Below are 12,550 nucleotides of genomic sequence, written 5' to 3'. Positions count from 1 at the left end.
GAAACACAGAATGTTAAGCAAAATAAGGAGATAGAGAAATAGGCTCCAAACAAAAGAATAAGAAAAAAATCAGATAAAAACTAAAAGTAGGGGCACCTGGGTGGCTCAGTGGGTTGAGCCTCTGCCTTCGGCCCAGGTCATGATCTCAGGGTCCTGGGATCGAGTCCCACATTGGGCTCTCTGCTCAGCGGGGAGCCTGCTTCCGCCTCTTTCTCTGCCTGCCTACTTGTGATCTCTCTCTCTCTCTCTCCCTGTCAAATAAATAAAATCTTAAAGAAAAAACTAAAAGTAATAGTGATAAATAGTATGTCTGATAAAGAGTTGAATGCAATGATCATAAAGATGTACAACAGATTGGAGAGAAGATTAGAAAAACTCATTGAGAACTTCAACAAAGCAAAAAGCATATAAAAGAGAACCAGAGTTGAGAATATATAACTGAAATGAAAAATATACTAGATGGAATCAACAGTAGATTAATGGAAGCAGAAGAATGGATTAGCAATCTGGAAGACAGGGTAACGGAAAGCACTTTAACAGAATAGCACAAAGAAAGAAAACATAACTGAGATGAATTAAGGTATCTCTTAGACAACATCAAGTGAACAAACATTCACATTATAGAGGTCAAAGAAGAAGAAGAAGAAGAAAGAGATAAGGGCAGCAAACTTATATGAGGGAATAATAGCTAAAAAAAAATTTCCTAACCTAGGGAAGGAAAAAGATATTCAGGATCAGGAATCACAGAGAGTGCCAAAGAAGATGAAGCCAAGGAGGTTCACACCAAGAAACATAATAATTAAAATGTCAAAGATTAAAGATAAAGAGGGTATTTTAAAGGCAGCAAGAGATAAACAAAAAGTTACATATAAGGAAAACTCCATAAGGCTATTAGCTGATTTTTTATAAAAAACATTGCAGGGCAGAAGGGAATGGCATGACATATCCAAAGAGCTGAAGGGAAAATAACCTATGATCAAGAATACTTGGGGCACCTGGGTGGCTCAGTGGGTTAAAGCCTCTGCCTTCAGCTTGGGTCATAATCTCAGGGTCCTGGGATCAAGCCCGCATCCGGCTCTCTACTCAATGGGGAGCCTGCTTCCTCCCTCTCTCTGCGCCTGCCTCTCTGCTACTTGTGATCTCTGTCTGTCATATAAATAAATAAAATCTTAAAAAAAAAAAAAGAATACTCTACATGTCAAGTTTATCATTTAGAACTAAAGGGGAGTCAAAGAGCTTCCCAGACAAACAAAAATTAAAGGAGTTCATAGCCACTGAACTGGCCTCAAAAGAATGTTAAAGGGACTTCTTTAAGCAGAAAAGAAAAGGCCTTCATTAGAAGTAAGAAAATTATGCATAAAAAGATATAAAATTTGGATATTGTGTATATGGTAATGTGTATATGGATAACATATACACAAAATGTGGAGGATAGAATAATTAAGAAGTGATTTTAGAATGTGTTTTAACTTAAGTGAACATCAACATAATATAGACTGCTATATGCTTAGGATGTTATATATGAACCTAATGGTAACCACAAACCCATAACTTAAGATAGATACACAAAAAATAATAAGTCCACATATAACAATATAAAAAGTCATTAATCACAAAGAAGGTGGGTGAGAGAAGAAAGGAACATATAAGAACTACAAGGAACACAAAAAACAATTTCAAAAAAGGAAATTAGTACATATCTATCAATAACTGCTTTAAATGTAAATGGTCTAAATGCTCTAATCAGAAGACACAGAGTGAGGGAATGGATTTTTTTTTTTTAAAGATGTATTTCTATGCTGCCTACAAGAGGCTCACTTCAGATGTAAAGATACATACAGACTGAAAGTGAGAGGATGAAAAAAATATATTTCATGTGAATGGAAGCAAATAAACAAAAACAAAAACAAAAAACCTGAGATAGCAATACTTATATCAGACAAAATAGACTTTAAAACAGAGACTACAGCAAGAAACAGACATAATATAATGACAAAAGGATCAATCCAATAAGAGGATATAATAGTTATAAATATCTATGTATCCAACATTGTGATACCTAAGTACATAAAGCAAATATTAATAGACATAAGGGGAGAAATTGACAGTAATATAATAATAGTAAGAGATTTTAATACCCCACCACAATCAATGGCTAGATCATTCAGGCAGAAAGTCAATAACAAAGTGTCTTTGAACAACACATTAAATAAGACAGACTTTATAGGTATATACAGAACATTCTATCCAAAAACCAGAATATATATTCTTTTTAAGTGCACATGGGATATTCTTGAGGATAGATGACATGTTAGGTCACAAAAGAAACCTCAATAAACTCAAGAAGACTGAAGTCATATAAAACATCTTTTCTGAACTCAACACCATGAAACTAGAAATCAATCACAAGAAAAAAAACTGTAAAAAAAACATGTGGAAGCCAAACAACATGCTACTAAACTGTGTCAATGAGGAAATTAAAAATAAATTAAGATACATGTTAACAAATGAAAATGAAAACACAATGGTCCAAAATCTTTCAGATGAAGCAAGTTCTAAGATAGAAATTCATAACAGTTTGAGGAAATTTGAAGTCTATCTCAAAACAAGAAAAATTTCAAATAACCATTCTAATCTTATACCTCAAGGAATTTTAAGAAAGCAGAAGACAAAGCCCAATGTTAGTAGAAAAAAGAAATAATGAAGATTAGAGCAGAAATAAATGAAATAGAGAAAAGTTCAAAGAAACCAAGACCCAGTTCTTTGAAACCTTAAACCACACTAATATACTCTTGGTAAGACTCATCAAGAAAAAATGGAGAATACCCAAATAAATAAAAATCCAAAACTAAAGAGACGAAGTAACAACTGACCCCATAGAAATTCAAAAAATTATGAGATTACTCTGAATAACTATATGCCAATAAACTGGACAACCTAGAAGAAATGATAAATCCTAGAAAAATACAATCTCCCAAAACAGAATCAGGAAGAAACAGAAAATTTGAATAGAGCAATTACTAGTAACAACATTTAATTGGTAATCAAAAACTCCCAACAATTAAAAGTCTAGGACCAGATGGCTTCAAAGGTAAATCCCACCAAACATTAAAGATGAGTTAATATTTATTCTCCTCAAACTATTCCAAAAATAGAAGGGGAAGGAAAGAAGTCAAATACATTCTACAAATATGGCATCATCCTGATACCAAAACCAGATAAAGACATTTAAAAAAAAAAGAAAACTATAGGCCAACAACTCTGATGAACATAGACGCAAAATCCTCAACAAAATATGAGCAAACTGCGTTCAACAATACATGAAAAGAATCATTCACCACAGCCAAGTGGGATATATCTCAGGGATGCAAGGATGGTTCAATATTTACAAATTAATCAATCAATGTGATATAATACATTAACAAAATGAAGGATAAAAATCATATAATCATCTCAATAGATATATTAGACATTATTCATTAGACACTAGACATAATTCAACATCCATTCATAATAAAATTTCTCAACAAACTGGGGTTAGTAGGAACATACTTCAACATAGTAAAGGCCATAAATGAAAAATCCACAGCTAACATCATACTCAATGGTGAAAAATTAAGAGCTTTGCTCTAAGATCAGGAATAAGAAAAGATGCCCACTCTTACCACTTTATTCAGCCCCAGACACCACACTAAGGCATACTTCCCATGGTACATTTTGGGATACACCCTGTCAGCTCTCACATTAGCTCCAGCCATCTCACCAATGTGACATGGGATGCATAGCACCCCAGAACACTCCTGATCAACACCACTGTGGCTCCAGATGACTTGCTAGGACACCCCTGGCTAAGAGTGCTCTGGGATCTCCTGGCTCATGTCTGCTTTAGTTTCAGCCATCCCACCAGGGTATGAAGTGTGAAGCACTGGAATTCCCAGCCACAGCAATCACATGAGAAAAATTGATAAGGAAGAAGTTATACTGTCACTATTTGCAAATGATATGATGCTACAGTGGAAAACACTGAAGACTCCACCAAAAAACTATTAGCAGTAATAAATGAATTCAGTAAAGTTGTAGGGTACAAAATTGCTATGCAGAATTGGTTGCATACACTAACAATGAAGTAGCAGAAAGAAAAAAATAAGAAAATAATTTTATTTATTTATTATTTATTTACTTATTTTTTAGAGAGAGAGCACAAGCAGGAGGGATAGAGGGAGAAGGAGAGAGAATAACAAGCAGGTGCCACACCCTGTGTGGAGCCAGATGTGGGACCCCATCTCATGATCCTGAGATCATGACCCAAGCCGAAATCAAAAGTTGGATGTTCAACCAACTGAGCTATCCAGGTGCCCCAAGGAAACAAGTTATAATTGTACCAAATTAAGAAAATGTTTAGGAATAAACTTTACCAAGGAGGTTAAAGACCTATATTCTGAAAACCATAAAACACAGATAAAAGAAATTGAAGATGACATAAAGAAATGGAAAGAAATTCCATGCCCATGGACTGGGAGAAGAAATACTGTTGAAATGTCCATACTACCCAAAGCAATATATAGATATAATGCAATCCCTATCAAAATACCAACAGCATTTTTCACAGAATGAGAACACAGAATTCAAAAATTTGTATCAAACCAAAAAACCACAAAAAATTGCCTAATAGCCAAAGCAATATTGAGAAAAAAACAAAGCTGGAGGTATCATAATAATAGGTATCAAGATATACTGCAAAGCTACAGTAATAAATACAGTATGGTACTCTGTACAGTATGGTACAAAGCAGTATGGTACAGAAACAGACATATGGTACAAAGCAGTATGGTACAGAAACAGACATACAGATCAGTGGAACAAGATAGAGAGTCCACAAATAAATCCACACTTGTATGATTAATTAATCCATGAAAAAGGAGGCAAGAATATACAATGGGGAAAAGACAGTTTCTTCATTACATGGTGCTGATAAAACTGGACAGTTACATGCAAAAGAATAAAATTGGATCACTTTCTTATGCCATATACAAAATAAATTAAAAATGGACTAAAGACTTAGATGTGAGGTCTGAAACCATAAAACTCTTAGAAGAAAACATAGGCAATAATATCTTTGACATAGACCCTAGCAACATTTCTCTAAATATGTCTCTTCAATAAATAAATAAATAAATGAATAAGTCTCTTCAGGCAAGTGAAACAAAAGGAAAAATAAACTATCATGACTATAACAAAATAAAAGTTTTTGCACAGCAAAAGAGAACATCAACAAAATGAAAAGACAATCTAATTAATAGGAGAAGATATTTGCAAATAATATATTTGATAAGGGTTTCACATCTAAAATATTCAAGAATTTAAACACCTCAACACCAAAAAAAGAATCTGGTTATGAAAATGAGCAGAGGACATGAACAGATATTTCATCAAGGAAGATATATAGATGGACAACAGACACATGAAAAGTTGCTCAATAACACTAATCATCAGGCAAATGTAAATCAAAATCACAAGGAGAAGTCACCTTATAACCTGTCAGAATGGCGAGAATCAAAAAGCAAAGGAATAACAAGTGTTTGTGAGAATGTAAAAGAAAAGGAGGGGCACCTGAGTGGCTCAGTTGGTTAAGCCTCTGCCTTCAGCTCAGGTCATGATCTCAGGGTCCTGGGATCGAGCCCCACATCAGGCTCTCTGCTCAGCGGGGAGTCTGCTTCCCCCTTTCCTTCTGCCTGCTTCTCTACCTACTTGTGATCTCTCTTTCTGTCAAATAAATAACTAAAATATTAAAAAAAAAAAAGAAAAGAAACCCTTGTATACTGTTGGTAGAAATGTAAACGGTACAGCCACTGTGGAAAACATTATAGAGTTTTCTCAAAAAATTAAAAATAGAAATACCATATGATACAGTGATTCCAGTACTGGGTATTTACCCAAAGAAAATGAAAATACTAAAACAAGTATATGCATCCCTATGTTTATTGCAGCATTATTTATAATGTTCAAAATAGGAAAGAAAACCAAATGTCCAGTAACAGATGAATGATGCATAAAGGAGATGCAGTGTGTGTGTACATATACACAAAATGGAATTTTACTTAGCCATAAAAATAAATGACATTTTGCCATTTGTGACAACATAGATGGATCTAAAGGATATTATGTTAAGTAAAATAAGTCAGAGCATTACCAATATCATATGATTTCACTTATATGTGGAATCTAAAACAAAACAAAGACACAAAGCAGAAACAGACACACAAATACAAAGAAAAAACTGATGGTTGCCAGAGGAAAGATGAGGGGGAGATGGAAAAAAATTGGGTGAAGTGGAATGGGAGGTAGAGGCTTCCAGTTATGGAATAAATAATTCGCAGAGATAAATGGTATACCATAGAGAATATAAGTCAATGGTATTGTAGTAATATTGTAAGATGACAGATGGTAGCTACACCTGTAAGCATCGTATAATGTATAGTCTTGTGGAATCACTATGTTTTACATTTGAAACTAATGTAACATTGTGGACAACTGTACTTCCATAGAAAGAGAGTAAATCTTTGGTTGTCATCATGAGAGGAAAAAAATATGTGTGTGTGTGTGTGTGTGTGTGTGTGTGTGTGTAGTAATAGATGTTAACTAAATTTATTGTTAATCACTTACTGTGGTACTAAACTTCTTGTGGTGATCATTTCACAATACATGTAAGACAAATCATTATGCTGTACAACCTAAATTTACACAGTGTTATATGGCAATCATATCTCAATTTTAAAAAGAAAAAAATACACATGGCAAAATTGACAACTGAATGGAGAAATAAATCCATTCTTAATTGAAAACTTCAACACCTCTTTCACTATTTGATAGAACAAACAGGCAGAAAATTGGTAAGAGTGTAGGTGACTAAACAGCACTACCAATCAACTTGATCTAATTGACATTTATAGAAAACTTCATTTGATAACAGAGTTTACATTTTTCTCAAGATTACATTCGATATTCACCAAAATACACATTTTAGGCCATAAAGCACATCTTAATAAACTTAAAAGAATAGAAATCATACAAAGTATGTTTTCATACCACAATTAATTAGAAATAAACTAGAATTAGAATTAAACCAGAAATAAATTAGAGAGCTAGAAAATACCAGACATTTGGAAATTAATACACTTTTAAATAACTAATGACTCAAAGAAGTCCCCAAAGAAATTTTAAAATATTTTGAATTCAGTTAAAATTTAAACACACCATCAAAATTGGTGGGATGAAGCAAGAACAGGATATAGAGGGCAGTTTAGAGAATTAAATATTTATATTTAAAAATAAGAAATATAAAATAAAAACCTCAAGATTTCACTTTAGGAAATTAGAGAAAGAAGAACAATTTAAATAATATAAATCAGAATATAAATCAATGAAATTGGAAACAGAAACCAATAGAGAAAATGTTCTAAAACTTTAGTTCTTTGAAAACATTAACAAAATTAATAAACTTCTAAGTAAATCAATCAAGAAAAAATGAGAGAAGACACAAATTACTAATATCAGAAACAAAAAGATCAACACTACTGATAAGAAAACATTACAAAAGACTTTATTCTGCAAATTTGATCATGTTGGTAAAATAAACAAATTCTCTGAAAAACACAAACTACCAAAATACATGCAAAAAGAAAGAGATAACCTAAACAGCTTTATACTTACTATTGAAATTGAATCAGTATTTTAAAACCTCTTAAAAATAATTACCAGGTTCAGGTGTTTTCACTGTCGAGTTCCACCAAATATTTAAGGAAAAAATGTACCTATTCTCTACAATCTTTTTCTAGAAAATACAGGCAGAGAGAGTATGTTTTAATTTAGTCTCTGAAGCCAGAATTTCTGTAATATGTTAAACAGATGGCATTATGAGGAAGGAAAACAACAGAAAAATATCTCTAATGAACACAGATGCAAAAATCTTCAACAAAACACCAGCAAATAGAATCCACCAATATGTAAAAAGAATTACACACCAGGAATATTTGAGCTTTATTTCAGACATCTAAAGCTGGCTTAACATTTGGAAATCTACTAGTGAAACACACCATGTGAGCAGGCAAAAATGAGAAAGATGCTGAAAAACATTTGACAAAATCCAACACCCATTCATGATGAAAAAAAAATTCTTGATACTCTGGAACAGATGGGAGCTTTCTCAACTTGATAAAGAATATCTACCAAAAAAACCCTACATTTAATATCATAGTTAATGATAAAAAATGGGAGCTTCCCCACTAAGTTTGAGAAAAAGAGATCAGCTTACCATCTCATACTGAAAGCCCTATCTGGTACAATAAAACAAAAAATTAGACTACAAAGAAAGGGAAAACTGTTCTTATTTGTAGATGACACGAGCATATAAAAATCCCCAAAGAATCTGTAGAAAAACACTCCTAGAACTAATAAGCATGTACAGCAACATCACATTGTACGACATTAATACATAAAACTCAATTGCTTTTCTATATAGCAGTAATGAATAACTGAAATCAAAAATTCAGAAAATTCTATTTACAATAGCACAAAAAAGGGAAATGTTTAGGTACAAATTTAACAACATGTATAAAAATGTATGCTGAAATCTACAGAACACTAATGGAAGAAATCAAAGATTTAAGTAAATGGAGATATTCCATGTGTCTCTAACAAAAGGCTCAATACTCATTCATTGACAATTCTTCACAAATTGATCAGTTTATTCAACACAATCACTATCAAAATCTGAGCAAACCACTGGTTAAGTGTCTGCCTTCAGCCCAGGCCAGGATCCCAGGGTTCTGGGATAGAGCCCTGCATCTGCATCCTGTTCAGAGGGGAGTCTGCTTCTCCCTCCCTCTATCTCTTTCCTCAGCTTGTGCACACTCTTGTACTCCCTCTCTCTAAAATAAGTAAAATCTTTAAAAAAAAAATCTGAACAAGCTATTTCATAAATACCAACATACTGTCTAAAATTTATATGGAAAGGCAAAGGATATAGATGGGCAATAAAATATTGAAGAATAATAACAATGGAACTTACATTATTTGACTTCAAGATTTATGAAGCTACTATAGTGACCAAAAGAGTAGAAAGAATGGCAGATGTTAAGAGCCAGGTTTCCCAGTGTTGGAGTAAGAAGTTATAGACAAGTAGGGGGAGAAGTCTAGAAGGGCCGATGTGGTAATAGATTGCAGTTAATGACAGTATGAACTCATGTGTAACTTAATATAAATATTTATAGATATGTGTAGGTATAAGTATTATTATAAATACATATATGTATAGGTATACACACACACACAATTTGCTCTGTCAGCTGAGAGGGCCTAGTAGGGTTGACATTCAGGTAGCAATTAGTACAACAAAGGCACAGAACTTGACTTCTAATGCAATTCTCCAATAAAAGGAAGTAGGGCTCCCTAGAGAAATGACCACCTAGTAGGCTGTGTCAGAGGATATACAAGATGCAGATGGATAATGATGCTATAAATATCAGGGTACATGTATCCCTTTGAAACAGTATTTTTATATTCTTTGGATAAATGCCTAGTAATGCAATTGCTGCAGTGTACAGCAGTTTTACTTTTAATTTTTGGAGGAAGCTCTATACTGTTTTTCAGAGTGGCTGCTCCAGTTTGCATTCCCACCAACAGTGCAAGAGAGTTCCCCTTCTCTACATCCTCATTAACACCTATTTCTTGTGTTGTTGATTTTAGCCATTCTGACAGGTGTGAGGTAATAGCTCAGTAGGTGGGGGAAATGTATCCCCAAGGAATACACTTGTTGTGATGAGATGTGATATATGGAAGTGTTAAATCACTATATTATACACTTGAGGCTAATATTACACTCTATATGAACTAACTGGAGTTTAAATAAAAACAAAACAAAACAAAAAGATGCACTCAAAGCATCTTGTAATGCTAGAAAAACAAAACAAAACAGAACAAAACAAATTAAAAAAAAACTCTAAAAAACAGAAACCAACCACAAACCAAAAAAATCCATAGTGATGCTAAAGGGATACAGGAGTCAGCTGAAAGATCTGTTGGATGATAATACAAAATGTAAAACAATTATCCATGAGTCCACACTAACACAAATGAATGGCTGAGTAAATAAATCAGGAGAATAGATAAATTTCCCATCTAGAAGAACTCCAAATAAGTTATACAATATTCCTTATTCACTGAGGTAGAACTCAATTCCCCATTCCTTAGTGTGAACTGCACATAGTGACTTCCTTCCAAAGAGTATAGTTTGGAGGAGAGAGAAAAGGATAACACTATAGTGGAGAACTATGACAAATACTACTCCAGCCAGGAGCTCAAGGGTAACAGCAATAGTGATAAGTTATATTGTGTTAAGATTTTATTTACCCGAGAGAGAGAGAGAGAGAGAGAGAGAGAGACACTGACAGAGATAACTAGAGAGAGCACATCCAGAGAGGAGAGGGAGAAGCAGGCTTCTGTTGAGCAATAAGCCCAGTGTGTGGCTCCATTACAGGGTCGTGGGATCACAACCAGAGTGGAAGACAGATGCTTAACCAACTGAGCCACCCAGTTGCCCCATGATAAGTCAAATTGATAGGATGTACCCTTAATGTTATGATGAGAATGGTGCTTTAACTCTGTGGGTTTTCTCCCCAAAACCCATCACTGAGAAACTAGCACAGCCAAGAAGAAGTAGGAAATACCACAAACAAACATATGTGGTACCCTGAATGGGATCCTGGTATAGCAAAAGGATATTTGGTAAAAAATAAAGAAAATCTGAGTAAAGTATGGACTTCATTAATAATGTAATAATATTGGTTCATTAGCTATAACAAATTACTAATATAGTTATATGAGATGTTAATGATAGAGAAACCTGGGTATAGGATATAAGGGAACTCTCTGTACTCTCTTCATAACTTTTCTATAAATCTGGAACTATTAAAATGAAAAGTCTAGTTTTTAAAAATTGAGTAAGCATTTTTTGTACTTCTATTTTCCACTTTAACTTCTCTTCTTCCACGTTTATGGTTATTGATGTTTTACTGAGGTCTTCAGTTTGAAAAAAGTTTTATGGCTGAAAAAAAATATACTTCCAAATGGCATTAAGTCATTTGATTGCACACATATATGTAGGGACCAGATCTTATAATTTTTAAATTTATTTTTGCATATATTAAATGTTTGCAATGTTGACAGAATTCTTTGATCAAATAGTAAGAATCATAACTATAGAGTAACAAAGAGCACTGTGAACAAGACTTTAGACAGTATTTTATCACTAAAATGACTGTGGTCAAATAGTTGCGATAACTAATAACATCACAGCTCTTAAAACTAACAAAATGATCACATCAAGAATAGATGAAGAATTATAAGCATTAACTAGATAAATCTAGATATGTCTGAAATGTCCTTTCTCAATTCTGACCTTCCAACAAAAGTAAGCACTATTTCTATACTCTCCATATTCTGGTCTAAAAGTGAAACTTATCATTCTGACAGGAAGTAGGGTTTCTCTTCCTTTGTGATAACATCTCTGCCTCTCTTAAAATTTGCCACAATTAAAATAATTCAAGCAGAGAGAGTCAAGTATCATTTGGTTTCACTTATTTGTGGAGCATAACAAATGACATGGAGGAAATTGGGAGATGGAGAGGAGAAGGAAGTTGAGGGAAATTGGAAGGGGAGGCGAACCATAGAGACTATGGACTCTGAAAAACAACCTGAGGGTTTTGAAGGGACGGGGGTGGGAGGTTGGGGGAACCAGGTGGTGGGTAATACGGAGGGCACGTATTGCATGGAGCACTGGGTGTTGTGCAAAAACAATGAATACTGTTACGCTGAAAAAATAAATAAATAAATTTAAAAAATTAAAAAAAAAAATTTGCCACAATTAGAATGGTTCCCACTCCTCCCTCTCCTTCTCCTGTCACATCCCTAGAAATGTCCTCCTGTTTCTCTACTATATAGAAATAGAACTGCTTTGCTTTTTTTTTTCTTTTAGAACTGCCTTGCTTTTTATTAGTGCAAGCCATTTGCATGAGAAAACAAAATTCTATAGACAGAAATGATACTCAGAATGCCACAAATCTACTTCCAAAGGGACAGTATCCTCTGGATGGAAATGGAAAAAGCAGAATTTTAAAGTGTATGATCTGCAGAATTTCAAAATGTATGATCTAATAGATCTAATTTCACTTAGTGATAATATTTATATAGGATACCAATGAACTTCTCCCACTGCTTCTCAACTGGGTGGGATTTGGGGCTATAGGCATCCTAGCTTTTTCCTTGAAATAGTTTACCCTTTAACCACATTTAAATGGAAAAGCAACACAAAATACCTTTTCAAAGTCAATTTAGGTAAAACAATCCTTTTCTCATGTGAGTTCTGTAAAGATAACATAATAACTAAGCTGGAAGTAAAAATACAAGATGGCCCTGGCTCCCAAAGAAAATCTGGAAAAGTTAAACTAACTTATAAATATCAAATGTTTTCACCATGGGAACAGAAGTGCAAATA

General features: G+C 33.7%; 1 pseudogene; it reads right to left on the bottom strand.

Moving 5' to 3' along the window:
* LOC123942133 overlaps positions 1–12,550 on the bottom strand; it is a 58,461-nt pseudogene that overhangs the window by 21,708 nt on the left and 24,203 nt on the right.

This window comes from Meles meles, chromosome 5 (genome assembly GCF_922984935.1).
Source record: "Meles meles chromosome 5, mMelMel3.1 paternal haplotype, whole genome shotgun sequence".
NCBI classification, from domain to species: Eukaryota; Metazoa; Chordata; class Mammalia; order Carnivora; family Mustelidae; genus Meles; species Meles meles.
This window is presented reverse-complemented; position numbering and strand designations above follow the sequence as displayed.